General features: G+C 30.9%; 6 non-coding genes across 6 annotated transcripts; all 6 read right to left on the reverse strand.

Moving 5' to 3' along the window:
- Nucleotides 1–535: 535 nt before the first annotated feature.
- Nucleotides 536–696, reverse strand: LOC137833754 (U1 spliceosomal RNA). Its single transcript, XR_016522689.1, has one exon. It is a non-coding gene; the product is annotated as a U1 spliceosomal RNA (small nuclear RNA).
- A 2,050-nt stretch (nt 697–2,746) lies between these two features.
- On the reverse strand, nt 2,747–2,907 carry LOC137833720 (U1 spliceosomal RNA). Its single transcript, XR_011084789.2, has one exon. It is a non-coding gene; the product is annotated as a U1 spliceosomal RNA (small nuclear RNA).
- Nucleotides 2,908–3,997: 1,090 nt separating this feature from the next.
- Nucleotides 3,998–4,157, reverse strand: LOC137833745 (U1 spliceosomal RNA). Its single transcript, XR_016522442.1, has one exon. It is a non-coding gene; the product is annotated as a U1 spliceosomal RNA (small nuclear RNA).
- A 1,485-nt stretch (nt 4,158–5,642) lies between these two features.
- On the reverse strand, nt 5,643–5,803 carry LOC137833726 (U1 spliceosomal RNA). The gene has a single exon (XR_011084794.2). It is a non-coding gene; the product is annotated as a U1 spliceosomal RNA (small nuclear RNA).
- Nucleotides 5,804–8,548: 2,745 nt separating this feature from the next.
- LOC137833734 (U1 spliceosomal RNA) lies at nt 8,549–8,708 on the reverse strand. Its single transcript, XR_011084802.2, has one exon. It is a non-coding gene; the product is annotated as a U1 spliceosomal RNA (small nuclear RNA).
- Nucleotides 8,709–9,824: 1,116 nt separating this feature from the next.
- Nucleotides 9,825–9,984, reverse strand: LOC137833733 (U1 spliceosomal RNA). Its single transcript, XR_011084801.2, has one exon. It is a non-coding gene; the product is annotated as a U1 spliceosomal RNA (small nuclear RNA).
- Nucleotides 9,985–16,978: the final 6,994 nt, after the last annotated feature.

Consider the following 16,978-nt stretch of genomic DNA (forward strand, 5'->3'; position numbering starts at 1 on the left):
TCTGTGATTCACCTTTGAATTTTAAAATTACTCACAATTTTATTCTTATATTTATGTTTTTTTTTAGGTGTTACCCTTCGGCGGTGCTTATCTCATAATCAATATAATCATATATTTATCGTGTGTATTAGAAAAAAATATTAATTTTCTTACTTATACCATGAATATTAAAATTTAGTTGATTTTAACTTTATGATAAAAAACATACTATATTCAGGTGGATAAAAAAAATTAAAATAATGACAATGCATTTATGAAGACTATTTTGCACCTAAGTTGCATGCATGGTGCACCATGTTTTGTAGCCGATAGATTAATTTGTTGTGCAACTTTCTACACCTGATCTCATCACCAACCTTGTCCTCTATAAAGCACCAATTTTGATGCTAACAACATTAATTGCACATAATTTCTTAATACAAGAACAATTCTAAAGAAAAAAAAATTATTTTTTTAGTATTTTTTTTGCTGTAGCAACTACAAAAAATCACAAATAATTATGTAGTGTGAATTCAAAGATTCATGACTATGATATAAGGGGGTTGTGCAAACCCATGTTTCCTTTACCATAAATTATGACATAGACTTTGTCACTTGGACAAACCTTAGAGCAACACTCTTCCCAAGTGCAATGAGAGTCACTACCCTAAACCATAAGCTTTCTTTATCATTCATTAGTGTCATCTAGGTAAGTATGTTACCCATTCACACACACTTCTATTTTGTAGTCTAAGTTCTTCACTTCTTACTAGTCTTTTAGCAATGTGGGACTTGGAACACTTCTTTTGTGATGGTGTAGCCTTCATTCTAAATTGGTTTCTTGGAATTTTAGTGAACTTGTGTGGAAGCTTGATGGAGGAAGAGAACAAGGATGTCTCCAATGGAGATATGGTTGAGAAGTAGGGAGAGTGATTGGTTAGGTCATATCACTTGAAAAAGGTGAATAAGAAGATCAAGGTGTCTATCTTAAAGAGTTTAGACAAAGGAGTGAGAAAACATGCAAACTTGAAAGCAATTCACTCATATATTTGATCTTAGAAAAATAAAAGCCAAGCACCACAATCCACAATTTATAGGAGAGATGACTAAACATTTTGGAGCCAAAATTTAAAAATTCAAAATAAAACTCTCCAATGAGAAGGTGTCATGTAGAGTCATGCTTTCCATGTTTAGCTCACACATTCCATGCTAAATCCTCTCCACTCCTAGGCTGCCATGTAGATGTTCATGTGCTCCATGCTAAGGTAATTTCCATCCTCTAACATACCCTAGACGTTTTAGGGTTACATTGGGCTCAAAGAAGCCCAATTGTTACCCTAACTAGTCACTTTTAACCCTAACTAGACCTATTTTACTATTGATCCAAATACAAGCCCAAAAATCTATGCTACTTGGCCCAAATATTTGGTCCAACTATTTTATGCTACTATGCCCAATACATGGCCCATGAAATTCTAAACAATTGTATACAATTTATTTAAGCTAAAGTTTGGTCCAAACATAATGTTGACTAGTTAGCCAAAACTCAGTCTTCTTGTGTTCTTCTGACCAAAGCTCTAGTTTATGTTTTGATGAGTTGGAGGTCTTCTTAGATAGGTTTGTACATTTCTTCATCCTAGAGTTGCCTCTTGATTGGGCTTACAAAAATAAACAAAAGCCCAATTAAACCCATATTTGCAAATAAATCCATAAACAACCTTTAGGTCTTCATCCTCCTTATTATGTGGTTGTGTGTGACTGGGGCCTCTGCCTTCATTTTGTATCTTAAAAAACAAATCTGAATTATTATCCCCTTAAGATGACTCTCCCCGTCTACCTCTGCCACCAAGTAAATTAAGATATTTGCTTTCTTCCTAAAATAATAAATTATTTGAAAATACCAACTTGTAAAAAAAATAGAGAAAAGTAATAATAATGGCTTTCACTTGGTGTCACTGAATGATTGTTCTTTTACGACACATCACGACTGCAAAGTGCAATCTTATTATGGGATTACAAATTTAAAAACTATAATTTGTAGTAAGATACTAATTAATTAACAAAGTAATATGAAATGAAAATATGAGAGGTATATCTTCATGTTATAATAATGTTGTCTTCTTCCTTAGAAGCAGACTTATTTCCTCCAACTAACATAAACAACACATAAAAGTGACAATGTCTCTCTTTTTTCCTGATTTTGAAGGTCATATTCCCAGTAAAATTCAAAATAAGTGACAGGTTTTGGTTCAAAAAAGTTGGACCAACATCTGCTACATGAGAGAAAGAAAATATTTTTTTTTTCATGTTGAATGCAATTATTATTTAAAATATAAATCACTACTGAATAATAAAACTATATCAAACTCACAAATAAATAATGGAAACACTTAAATATAAAACATAAAATCTTTATAACTTGTTCCACCCAATCAAACTAGAAAGGAAACTGTACCAAGAAACATATAGTAAGATAAAGATTCTTCACAACTCACAAACTAAACACCTCCTTTAAACTCACACACTTAAAGTTTACATATATATAGGAAGAAATAAAGACAAAATAAAAAATATGGCTTATTAAAATAATCTTGCTAAAAGTAAATTAATACACTATATATTTTATTGAATTAATGAGAGTACATAATATATAATATATAGACACAAAATTTAAATGAAAAATAAGAGAAGAATATATTTATTATAGATAATATATGTCATAAAAAATTATATAAAAAGCAAGATTATAAGTTTAAAAAACTGTATACAAAGAGCTGCGCGAACGCAAGCCCCACTACCACAAATTATGACGTAGGCTCTGTCATTTTTGACAGACCTTAAAGCATTACCCCTCCAATGTGCAATGGAAGTTATTGCCTTAGGCCATGAACCTTCATGATCAACCATAGACCCCGTCCAGGTAAGTAAGGAAAATAATCATACGCACTTTCATTTTATATTCTTTGCTTCACATTACTTAATCTATACTGAGCAATGTGGGATTAACACATTTGTATACTTTGCATGTGTCTTAACTTAATCATTTTCCTCTACAAATGATTCTCTTCATGGTCATCTCTGTTAGTTTGCATATGTATGAAGTCCTTTAATTTCTATAAAGAATAACAAATAAGTAAATCAAGAAATTGTTATTTCCAAACAAGATAACAAATGTTGAGTTGCTGATAAACAAGAAGTAATAGGTAAGATGATATATAATTTCATAATTTTGATATGGTAAATTATTGACATTGTCTAACAAAGTCAAACGGAATCTGGGTGGTGTATATTGTTGCATGCATGGTTCCATAGACTGTGAAAATCAGAAGTATTTGAGAGGCTAAAAGTAAGGTGCTAGTAGTGACTAGTTTTAGATATCAAGAATTAACGTGACAGGAATTGTGGTATGTTGAGAAATTTTACTTTCTTTCTACTTGTTTTAAAATAGATCTAGATCCTATAAAGTGAGCAATTCAACTTAGAGAATAAAATAAGTAATCTTAATCATTGATATTGCATACACATGTAGATATTTCTCATCAATGATTGAAATGACTTATTTTATTTTACTCACTTTAGACGAATAAGATCCTAGTAAAATATTTTTATCTCAATAATTATGTGATTGAAGCACTATTTCATTTCATTTGAAAGATATGGTTATCTCCAATCTGTTGTGTACATTATAACTTCTTTTAGATTTGTGCATCAATTCTTTTGATGTCATTGTTGATAGCACTAACGAATTCATTATCCTTGCTAATGAAAATATCTACCAAGGTTCAATATTCATTAATTGGTAAGGGGAAAATTGCATGCTCTTTTTCCTCTTTAAGCTCTTATACACAACTATAAGCATACAATCTGAAAGTATGTGTTTATTCTAGGCAACTAATAGTTTTGTATTAAATAAATCTTTTGTTGACATATTTTAAGAAATATTTTATTTAATTGGACCTTGTTGCAATGTTTTTAACCAATGTCAGCTTTAATATTAGAAATTTAAAAAACTGTATAGAAGGAGCTGCGCGAACGCAAGCTCCACTACCATAAATTATGACGTAGGCTCTGCCATTTTTGACAGACCTTAAAGCAGTACCCCTCCAATGTGCAATGGAAGTTACTACCTTAGGCCATGGGCCTTCATGATCAACCATTGACCCCGTCCAGGTAAGTAAGAAAAATAACCATAAACACTTTATTTTATATTCTTTGGTTCTCATCAGTTAATCTATACTGAGCAATATGGGATTAACACATTTGTATACTACACACATGTTTTAACTTAATCATTTTCCTCTACAAATGATTATCTTCATCAACAACTCTTAGTTTGTATGAGTATGAAGCTACTCTATAAAGAATAACAAATATTACCAAAATAAATAAGGAAATTATTACTTCCAAACAAAGTAATAAATGTTGAGTTGTTGAGAAACAAGAAGTAATTGGTAAGATGATATATAATTTCAAACTTTTGATATGGTAAGTTACTAACATGGTCTCACATAGCCAAAGGGTAGGTGAGTAGTGTATGTGGTGAACCTTGATGCTTGCATGGTTTAACAAACTGTGAAAGTAAGAAGTATTTGAGAGACTAAAAGTAAGGTACTAACAATGATTAGTTTCAGATATTAAGATTAACTTTGACAAGAATTGTGTTATCTTGAAAATTTTTACTTTCTTTCTACTTGTAGTGAAACGACTCTAGATCCTTTGAAAGTGAAAACACAAACTAGTGTTGTGCTTCTTGGTTTTATAATAATCCTTTACTCTTGTTTAAGGGATGTGTTAAATTAAATTTTAGATTTAAGTGTATGTGTTATTTTAGATTTAACTTTTCATTATGTCGTTAAATTACTAGTTTTAATTAAAATTATTATAATTAGACCACACATTTATTTCTTATATTTATAGGAAAAACTTGTAATATTATTGATCACTAAAATTAATAAAATATTTTTTATAATTATATATTTTAATTTATTGTTTTTCAAATTATAATCACGATAAACAAATTAATCTATAAAATAAATAGAATAATAAAATAACTATAAATTATGCAATCAAATTATAGTGTCACTTTTCTATCTAACGAAGTAAAGTATATTTTTCTATAACTTCTCTCCTCCATATGTTCTATGTTTTTTAAGGCTTTTTATAAATTAGATCATTAATTAAAATTGAAATGAGTCTTAAAATTATTTTTTCTTTAATGTTTAATTTTATTATTGTTGTATTTTTTGGACTGTGGTGTATTTGATAAATCCTATACCTATATTAAACACTTAAATATTGGATATGTTATGAATACTTGGATGCATTATTAAGATGTTGTATTGTGTTGATTGGAATCAATTCGTTTTTCTTTTATGCTTTTACTTAAAATCTTCATTAGAAAACTTCTGAAAATGCATTAGAGTTTATCTAGATGATAATATTTTTATAATTAATTAAAATATATTAAAATATTCTTATGTATGGAATTATTAGAAAAAATGTAATTAATTAATTTTTAAAGGATAAAATTTCAGTAATCTTAAATAATGACAGTATAATATACCTAAAAATAGCTAAATGAAAAATAAGAGAGGAATATAAATATAATGTCACGAAAAAAAAGATAATTAAAAATCAATATTAGAAATTTAAAAAACTATATAGAAGGAGCTGCGCGAACGCAAGCCCCACTATCACAAATTATGACGTAGGCTCTGCCATTTTTGACAGACCTTAAAGCATTACCCCTCCAATGTGCAATGAAAGTTATTGCCTTAGGCCATGAGCTTTCAAGATCAACCATAGACCCCGTCCAGGTAAGTATGGAAAATAATCCTACGCACTTTCATTTTATATTCTTTGCTTCTCATTACTTAATCTATACTGAGCAATGTGAGATTAAAACATTTGTATACTCTATACGTATTTTTAACTTAATCATTTTATTCTACCAATTATTCTCTTCATCAACCTCCCTTAGTTTGTATGAGTATGAAACTTCTTTGATTTCTATAAAGAATAAAAGATATTATCAAAATAAATCAGGAAATTGTTATTTACAAACAAAATATTAAATGATGTGTGTTGAAAAACAAGAAGGAATTGGTAAGATGATACATAATTTCAAAATTTGAATTTGTTACACGATTAATACATTATTATATAATTTTAATATATATATATATATATATATTAATTATAATATTGTTTAAAATTTATTCATGTAAAATAAAATAATTTGTAATAAATAGTAAGAAATATATAATTATTTGACTAAAATTATTTTTAAATAATAATTTAAAAAAAAAGAATTTGATTATTTAAATACTTCTTATAAACAACTAAGTTTTTTTAAATGGGTAAAATATTTATGTTAAGTAAATTTTTGTTTTTAAATTATATTATACTAATAATTTGGTATTTTTCTGTTGTAAATAATATACTTTGTTTTTAGAATAATGTTAAAAAATAGTATAAAATACAGAAAATTTACATATTTTAAATATATATATATATATATATTATAATTTGTTTTTAAAACTAATGAATTTAATAATGTTACAAAATACAACCCCTTTCTACACATTTTGGTTTCTCCCTTCATTCACAACCATTTGAGTCCTCCACTTGGGATCAAATCCTTATTGGGATTCAAGATGTTCAAGATGTGGTAATGGGAATATGGTACATAAGGCATTTGTGAGTTGAATTGAAGCCATATCCAGAATGAAAAATAAGAGATGAATTTTCATTGTAGATACCCTAAAAAATGTTTTAAAGAACATATATTGCTGTAAGCATTACAAACAGAAACTGTGCACAAATAAAAAGTGATGACAAATTCTCACAGGTGATCCAATTTCTAATCCTGCTGAATTGACATGTGAAGAATATTCATCCCATTCATAATTTTCGTTGAGTCTTTAGATTAATACCATGACATTGTTGAGATGCAATTCATGCTGTGAATGAACTTCAACTTTAGTTATTCTGCTTTGTCATTTGCTCTGTCAATTCTATTCTCTTCAATGCTACACTCAATTTAGGTTTCTTTCCTGGTGTCATATCTGTACACTATAGAGTTAACTATGTTAGCTTTAACATTGCATTATGTCCTTCTTTTTGTGCAAGTATTTCTAAAATCAATATATCTGTGGACCAATAACTGTTCACCACAGTTCTTACCCAATCTGAAAGATCATTGATTGTTTCTTCAATATCACCTATGATATGGCCAAGGATTTTGAGTTACAATCTCTAACACAATGGTGGCTAAGCTCACCATAGTCTGTGAGCTTGGAATGGTACCCTTTACTCTCTTATGGATTAGGACATTGGATGAGTTGAGGTTGGCATGAGGGACCTTTTGAGAAGGCAAGGAATGATGAAGGAAAAGAAGACCCCTTTCTATGTCTTTGATAATAGAAAATCTTGTGGTCCAATCAAGTGACATTCTTCCAACTCCTCTGCCCTCTAGCACCAGCAGATTATGAATGTTAGAGTATCAACTTTTTAAGTTAGTTATTTTGTGTTAAGGAAGGAAAGAATCAAAACTAACCATATAGGATTTCAAACAAAGTGACATAAGAAGTAAATTCTATATGACCAAATGTTGCTCCTCTGTTGGATGGAGTCCAGTGTTTCATTCAATGAGGCATATATTTGTGAACTTTACATTACTCCATGTGATATTTTTCTGATGCAAAACATATGCAGAACACTATTTTTGGGACAAAGGGAGAAAATCAAGATGAGAAAAAAAGAAAAAATACTTCTATCAATGTATTAAATAAAACTGAATGAAGTAGGTGGTGTTTTACCGAAAACATTGAAAAATGTAAAAACAAAAACCATCTACTGAATCTACACAAAGTTGTCCTCATCTTCGAATTTATTCTGATGGCATAATTATAAATCTGTTTGCACAAATTTAATAAAAAATAATGAGTAAGGCACATGCTTTCCAAATAATCAAAGACAAACAACAAATGGTATGAGCAAGCAACAATTTCTACAAAGTTGCAATAAAGAAAAAAGAACCTTGACAGTGAAGTCATAAAATTCATTTTACAATAAATATCAAATTGATAATGAAAAAAAATAACACATGCAATATGCTCAAAACCTCTATATAGTTGAGTTTTCCATATCTTACAGAAATATTTTACTTCCTTGTAAAATAATATTTGGAAAGGTTAAAACACTATAGTAGGAAACATCAAAGACCTATAAATATTGTAATTTTGAAAACCTATTCCTTCAACAAACAATCTTTAAACAAACGTGAGATAAAGAACCTTTTGCACATATGAACATTGAAAGTTGCCGGACATGCAAAAATAAACAAAAATCTTCCATACTCTACTAGTAAATACATGCGACCAGTAAGGTTACATTAAAACTGAGAAGATATGTTAATAATTTTTTAAAGAATAAAATTGTAGAAATCTTGAAACAATGATAATATAACACAGAAAAAAAAAACAAACAAAAAAAGTGGAATATACATATTATAGATAATATAATATCAAAAAGAAAATAATATTAAAAAAATTTAAAAATTGTATTGAAGGAGCTGCGCGAACACAAGCTCCACTACCACAAATTATGACGTAGGCTCTGTCATTTTTTACAGACCTTAAAGCAGTACCCCTCCAACGTGCAATGGAAGTCACTGCCTTAAGCCATGAGTCTTCATGATCAACCATAGACCCCGTCCAGGTAAGTATGGAATATAACCATAGGCACTTTTATTTTATAATCTTTGATTCTCATTAGTTAATTTATACTAAGCAATGTGGGATTAAGACATTTGTATACTTTGCATGTGTTTTAACTTAATCATTTTCCTTCACAAATGATTCTCTTCATCGACATATGTTAGTTTGTAGGATTTGATTTCTATAAAGAATAAGAAATATTACAAAATTCGGAGGTGAAGTGTTTTGTATGTTGACAAAAAAAATCAAATACAATAGAGCATTCTATACTTGAAGCGAACTGTTTTAAGATCTATTACACAAATTGATAGTGAAGGAAATAACACATGCAATTTGCTAAAATCCTCTCGAAATATTATAGTTGAGTTTTCCATATCTCGATTTAGTAACTTCAGAAATATTTTACTTCCTTATCCTGTAAAATAATAATTGAAGGGTACAACACTACAAAAGACATCAAACACCTATAAATATTGCAATTTTGAAAACCCGCTTCTTCAAAAAGCAACCTTGAACACGTTGAAAGGATAATACTTAAAAGAAACAAAAACTCTTCAACATGGTGCACAAACGTGAGCACAAAAAACTTTTGCACATATAAATCCTGAAAAGTTGGTCCCAAACCTTAAATTCCAAAATTTTAGATTCACATAGAAGAAAAAACCTAGAAACTATGTATCACACTTTTGGTAAAAGACGTAGCAGAAGATGTAGTGTTCCTTTGCCAAACATACAAAGGTAAGGTAAAGATATTTGTGCAATTTGTCGTACTCGACGTAGCAAAAGATACATTGTGCACTTTGTCGTGTTTATAATAATGAAAAAAAAGGTCCATACTCTACTATCTAAAGTTTACATACATAGGAAGAGATAAAGAACAACGATAAATATAGCTTGTTAAAATAATCCTACAATCAGTAAATACACTATATTTCATTGAAAACTGAGAACATATGTTAAATTAGTAATTTTTTTAAAGAATAAAATTACATAAATCTTAAACAATGATAGTATAATATATAGACACAAAAGCTAATTGAACAAGAAGAAAAATACATATTGTAGATAATATAATATCACCAAAAAACTATACAAAACAATCAATCAATATTAAAAATTGTATAGAAGGAGCTGCGCGAACGCAAGCTCCACTGCCACAAATTATGACGTAGGCTCTGTCATTCTTGACAGACCTTAAAGCAATACCCCTCCAATGTGCAATGGAAGTTACTACCTTAGGCCATGGACCTTCTTGATAAACCATAGACCCCGTCCAGGTAAGTATGAAAAATAATTGTAGACACTTTTATTTTATATTCTTTTGTTCTTATTAGTTAATTTACACTAAGCAATGTGGGATTAAGACATTTGTATACTTTGCATGTGTTTTTACTTAATCATTTTCATTGACAAGTGATTCTCTTCATCGACATATATTAGTTTGTAAGAATATGAAGCTTCTTTGATTTCTATAAAGAATAACAAATATTATCAAATTTGGAGTTGATGTGATTTGTTTGTTGCCAAAAAGTAATGAAATACGATAGAGTATTCTACACCTGTTTTAAAATCTATTACACAAATTGATAATGAAGGAAATAACACATACAATTTGTTAAAATCCTCTTTAAATATTATAGCTTAGTAATCCATATTTTGATTTAGTATATTTTACTTCCTTATCTTTAAAAACAACAAGATGACATCAAACACCTATACATACTATATTTCTTCAAAAAGCAATTTTGAACTTATTGAAAAGATACTTAAAAGAAACAAAAAAAAATCTTCAACACGGTGTCCAAACGTGAGCAGATGCACATATAAATGTGTGAAATTAGTAATTTTTTTAAAGAATAAAAACACAGTAATCTTAAATAATGATAGTATAATATATAAACACAAGCTAAAGAAAAGATAATGTCACAATCCATTCAGTCTCATTATCCTTTGTTTTGCTTCCATTTCTACTAGTTGCATCTCACTGACTTTGCTTAATGTGACCTGCAGTCCGGTTGATGATGGTGCTTCTTCCATTTGAGAATAACTGGTTATTGGATCCAGTCGACTCTGATTTTTAGTTTGTTTTTTGGATATTCAATCCAAAGAGAGGTGGTGATCTCACAGTTGCATGCACATGCTCTGATGTAACAATAGCTTGGGCACAAGTTCTTATTTATTTTATCACCATACACTATTTGATCAATCAAGCATAAGTTCAACCATTTTTTTTTCTCTTTCTTTTATTCATCCCATATTCATCATACACACTTATACTAAAAAAAATAGAAAAACAACTTCATCACCCACTCCCGTTGCCTCTATCGGTTTCACCTCCATTCATTCACTGCTCGTCCCAGCACAGCTCTACCCTTCTCCACCCTGCACCGCCGCCGCGCCACTACGCCCTCAACCGCACCTTCAATTCCCATGCAATGCATGTACCCCTTTCAAGTTCAAACCTTCCGCAACCTTCTAAAAGCTTGCATAGCCCAAAGAGATCTCATAACAGGCAAAACCCTCCATGCCCTTTACTTCAAGTCTTTCATCCCACCCTCCACCTACCTCTCCAACCACTTCACCCTTCTCTACTCCAAATGTGGTTCCCTCCACAGTGCTCAAATCTCCTTTCACCTCACTCAACACCCCAATGTTTTCTCTTACAACATCCTCATCAATGCATATGCCAAACACTCCCTTATCCATCTTGCCCACCAGCTGTTTGATGAAATTCCCCAACCAGACTTAGTCTCTTACAACACCCTTATAGCTGCCTATGCTGATAGGGGTGAGTGTGGGCCAGTGTTGAGGCTCTTTGAGGAAGTTCGAGAGCTCAATTTGGGCCTTGAGGGGTTCACGCTGTCTGGCGTGATCACCGCCTGTGGTGATGATGTTGGATTGGTTCGGTAGTTGCACTGCTTTGTGGTGATGTGTGGGTATGATTGTTATGCTTCAGTGAATAATGCAATGCTCCCTTGTTATAGTAGGAAAGAGTTTTTTAATAGTAAGGCAAGGTTATGCTACTACCTTACTAATTACACACCTGAGTCAAGTTTTGGTAAACACCTATCTAGCAAGATTGACACATACACAGGATACGACACTGAAAATACAAAAAAAAAGAGTTATTATCATAATTTATTGCAAAAAAAATTACGAAAAAACTAAAAAATGTTTGTGAACCAGATTTAAGGTCTGGTGTCGCTTACGTTTATAGGGAAGGTAGTACACCCATATAACACATGTCTGAATACAATACCTTTAATTAAATATTCAAATTAGTGTGGGTTTTTAAAATGTTATTTTTAAAAAAAAATATATATTTAAAAACTAATTAAATATTTTTGGAACGTTTTTTATTTTGGGTTGACAAGAATTGACCTTGGTGCTAACAAAAATTCGGAATTTACAAAGTTATAAAGGTTTGACTACTATTAAAAAGGGTTGTTTCAGTGTAAACTAGGCTTTTGAAAACGAAAAATGAGGCATGACGTAGTTTGGTGGTTTAACATTTTAAAAGAGAGATTTTTTATTTTTTTTTTAATTTTGAAATTTTATATATATTTATAATTTTTAGACAATATGAGTTGATGGGTCTACAAATAAAAAGGAGGGGTGTGGTAAATACCCAAAGTTCTGGGCAAGCTGCATAGGCCCTGGGCTTATCAAAATCAATGTGGTGCAGTTATAAAAAGCGTTAGTGACAAATGGTAAAAATGTTGGTGCTCTGAATATATGGAGAACGCAAGTGACTAATAGCATAAATGCTGGGCCAGAGAACGGACCCAGATTTAAAAAAGCTGGTAGGGGTGTTTGTATGGAAAGCGCGAGTGAAAGATAGCTGGACTGTTTCTTCCTGCACCTCCATATCTTCTTCTGCCACCTCCATACACAACATGAAAATACATTTTTGTCCTTCTTGTGTCACCCCCTTAGAGTAGTTTCCGGATTATGTAATTTGGAAACACATTTGAAAAAAGACTTCCGGATTACATAATCCGGAAGTTAAATAATACTTCTGGATTATGTCATCCAGAGAATAATCATGCATCTGAAAAATGGCTTCTGGATTATGTAATCCAGTAGCTAATTACAAATTTAAAAAATGACTTCCAGATTACGTAATCCGAAATATTATAAAGGAGTATTTTTGGAAATTTGAAAACTTATGGAGGTGAGAGAAGAAGGTATGGAGGTGCAGGAAGAAAGAGTCAGATAGCTGATATGCTCGCCAGTGTATAGGTCCAGCAATAAAAGGCTGGAGGCATGTATAAAATGAAAGAAAGATGAAAGGCAATTTCTCCCTGCACCATACCAACTTACTTTTGGAAATGACAAAAGTGCCCTACTAAATGACAAAAATAACCTTACATAAAAGGAGGAGTAAATAAAAATTACTTTCACAACCTTTTATTTGGAAATATTCCAGATTTCGATTTCCATAACACATTTTTTAATTTCAAATATTTTTATCCTGAATACATTTTTAATTTTGTGTTCTGGATTTTTTGTCCAAAATGTTTTTTTTTTTAAATTTTTTTTACTATTCCAAATTTTCAAATCTTAAATAAGGATAATTTTCAAAATTTGTAAAAATGATAGGATACAGATTAAAATTGATATGGTGCAGGAAGAAATTGCCAAGATGACATATAGCAAAAGTACTCTTGAGCTGAATGGGCTCAGGGTTCAAAAGAAACATAGTGGTGCACATATAAGAAAATGTGTGTGGCAAATAGGAAAATGCGGGACAACAGAATGGGCCCTGGGCTTTCTTCTTTTTTTAAATAAAAGGAAAGGGATGCGAGTTTAAAAGAAAGCCAGTTTCTTCCTCTATCCCTACATTTTTTTTCCTGCACCCCCACAATATTAGGCAAAGACAAAATTGTCCTTATATAAAAACTGTACATTTATTTTTTGCATTCTAGATTACAAAATCTAGTAAATTTTTGGATTGGCGCTTCCGGTAAAACTTCGGATTGGCGCGTCCTATAACTTCACGGATTGATGTTTCTGATAGTACATGAATGACGGTGTTAATCCAAAATAAATAAAAAATCCAGAACATTCATAATTAAAAAAATCATTCTGGATCCGTCAATTTGTAATTCAAAATATGCACTCCGGATTCAAAAATCCATAATTGAAAAAAATCATTTCGGATTCACCAATCTGTAATAGAACTTCTGGATTCAACAATCCGGAAATCAATAATTTATGTAAACATTTCTTCCAAAACACCCCTTATCCAGAAAGCAACATGATTCACTTTCGGATTGATGTATCCATAGTACACTCCCAGTTCCCAATTTCAAATAAAAGGTGTAGGTCAGTTTTGGGATTTAGAAAATTGTGGAGATGCAAGAAGAAAAATGTAGGGCTGCAGGAAGAAAGTTCCTGAAAGAAGAGGTGCTGCAAGAAAACCATACTGAGCCACATAAATGATTCCAATTTTTTTCGTTTTGCTTTTAAAAACCCATGGGACTGTGAGAGGTGAGTGGGGGTGTGTGAACGGAATGCTGAGTAAGGGTCCAAGAAAATAAAACAGCGTGTGTGAAAAAAAATGCTGCGAGTGTGCGTGTCTCCTCCCAAGTGCGGTGGGGGTGTGTGATGTAAGAGTGGGGTGTGAGAAGGAGAGCAGTGAAGTTTGGGAGGAGATGCACTGAGTAAGAGTGGGGTGTGAGAAGGAGATCAGTAAAGGTGGGTTGAGAGGTAAAAAGGGAAATGAAAGGAAAAAGAAGTGATAAGAAGGAATCTCCATGTGTGAATAGTAAATGTCGTATTTTTTTACTTGTTTTTTTAAAATATTTTAGTAATATGGAAAATTTATCATTTTTAATATATTTTTTTTTCTTCTTTCTTTTCATCTTCTTTCCCAAATTTTATTTGTTATTTACCCGAACGATATATCGGGTGTTAACATATCATTACGAACCATCATGATTAAAAAAAATATTTAAGTTTAAATTTATGTAAAGATAAATTAACAACTTAAAAAAAAATCACATGAAGATATGATATGAGATTAAATAAAAACATTTATAATACTATAAATATAATCTAAATATTCTTGTTGATTGTATATAGAATTTCTACCTTATTTCTATAATCAGAATACAAAGTTATAGAATAAGTTTGAGTTTTTAAAAAATCAGGGTATTTGTTTTCTTTAAATTGTGTTGTGATTGATTTAGAATTGTTAAAGATCGAAAAAATATTTTTTGAATTGGTCACTTCACCACTACGTATCGTATGAGTGTCATACATGTGTTAGTGTTTGATATTTGTTGATACAGGGACTCACCATTTAATAGATAGTCTATTTAAAGGACACACTATTTAAGAGATAGGCTATTTAAAGGACACACTATTTAAGAGATAGGCTATTTAAAGGACACACCATTTAAGAGGTATGTCCAAGATTCATAGTTAAACACTTTTTATCACACAAAAGCTTAATTCATTAGCTTGACTTTAAAGCTTACTGAAACAAATTAGAAAGAACTTATTTTACTAAGAATCATTGTGGTAGGAAGGCCATAAATGTTTAGGTAACAAAAGGTTATGGTTGTTATGAACCTTTGGGTTATCAACTTTATTTTTTCCCAAGTATAAACCATCCAAAAGGTTGAGATCTCAATTTGCAGAAAATTGTTGTGTTATAACTTTAGGTGAATAATTTCAACATTGCATGTCATCCCAATTTTCCTTTGTTTTCCTTACGTGAGATTAGAGGGGTGTCCATTCATGATGTTATGATGAATGAATTATGCAATTATTTGTTAGCACATTTTTTCAAGACAAGCTCTATTTCTTTTCCTTTTAAAAAACCAAAACAATGTTATCTATAATACAATACCCAATTGCATATACATGTTCTTAAATAATTTAAACTATAGGGTTTATAACATCTAATTTAAGTTTTTTTTTAATATTCTTCATCAAAACTAGTTTCATGATACAACCTGTTAGAATGTATGGCTTTAAACTAGAGGGGGGGGGGGGGGGGTGAATGATTTAAAGGGGGTTTTCGCAAACTTTTTAAGATAGAATGAAATTCTTTGCAAGAAACCAGATTTAAGAATTCAGTTTGCCAAGAACAAAGCTCAAAACAGAAAAACAACATAAAAACAATCGGTTGTTTCGCAGAAACAATCGGTTGTTTATACCAGTAAAAATAACAGCAATTGAAATTAAAGAGTTTAAGGAAAAGAGAAATGCACAAACAGTTTATACTGGTTCACTCTTAACCCAAGAGCTACATCCAGTTTCCCAGAAACCATTGGGAAATCCACTAGGTAATCAAATTCAGATTACATACACACACCACCAAAGAAGTGACCTTGATCCCCTCAAGACACTGCACATACACCACCAAGAATGTTGATCTTGACAACCTCAAGAGAACACAACCCTTCTTGGCTTTACAACACCAGAATGTACACAAATCACATAATGAATTACACTGTTACAGAATCAACTGAAATCAATACAGAGTAATCCTATTCCACTTCTCTCTTGAATAACCAAAGCTCAAGGTAAAAACTCAAATGCTTGAAAACTCTTTGAAAAACTCAAATATGTTTTTCTTTCTTGTTTTTTGTTATAAAACATTAACAAACTATATATAGTATCCAAATCTTGGTCAAAGCATTTAAAGCAGGAGCGTATTTAGTTATGAAATCAATTAAAGCTCTTTTAACAAACAAAACTATTTCTGTTAGGATTTCAAACAAACAATCAGTTGAAATAGCGAATCAATCGATTGTTTTGGTTTGACAACAAGTCGACCATCCAAAATAGTTTTCAAACTTTTTCAAAGACACCTAAGTATAAAACAATCGGTTGTTTCGACAAAACAACAGGTTGTTTTTCACTTAGTTTGAAAAACACTTTAAACTTAAAAGATTTGAAAACACTTAAGCTTTAGATTCAACAAACAGTGGATTACAAATATAATCTACCCCAGATCTTATTCTAAAGCACCTCAGCAACATCAAACACCTCCAGTCTTCCATCAAACGCTTAGGATTTGGATTCTTCAAAGCTTGAACACACTTGATTCAACACAACCATATACTTTTCTTCAAAAATTTTGTTGAGTTGGTTGCTGACAGAAGTGTGCATACTGGAAACTTTGCACTTTGTTGATAAACAACTAGGACAGACACTATTATATTGGGGAAGTTAGGTCATTGAGAAGATCTCAACTTAAATTTCAATAACTCTTGAGAATTTTTGAATTATGTGTTGTGTATTATACACACACTTGACATCTA

The sequence above is a fragment of the Phaseolus vulgaris genome, chromosome 6 (assembly GCF_051622355.1).
Source record: "Phaseolus vulgaris cultivar YP4 chromosome 6, ASM5162235v1, whole genome shotgun sequence".
Taxonomy (NCBI): Eukaryota; Viridiplantae; Streptophyta; class Magnoliopsida; order Fabales; family Fabaceae; genus Phaseolus; species Phaseolus vulgaris.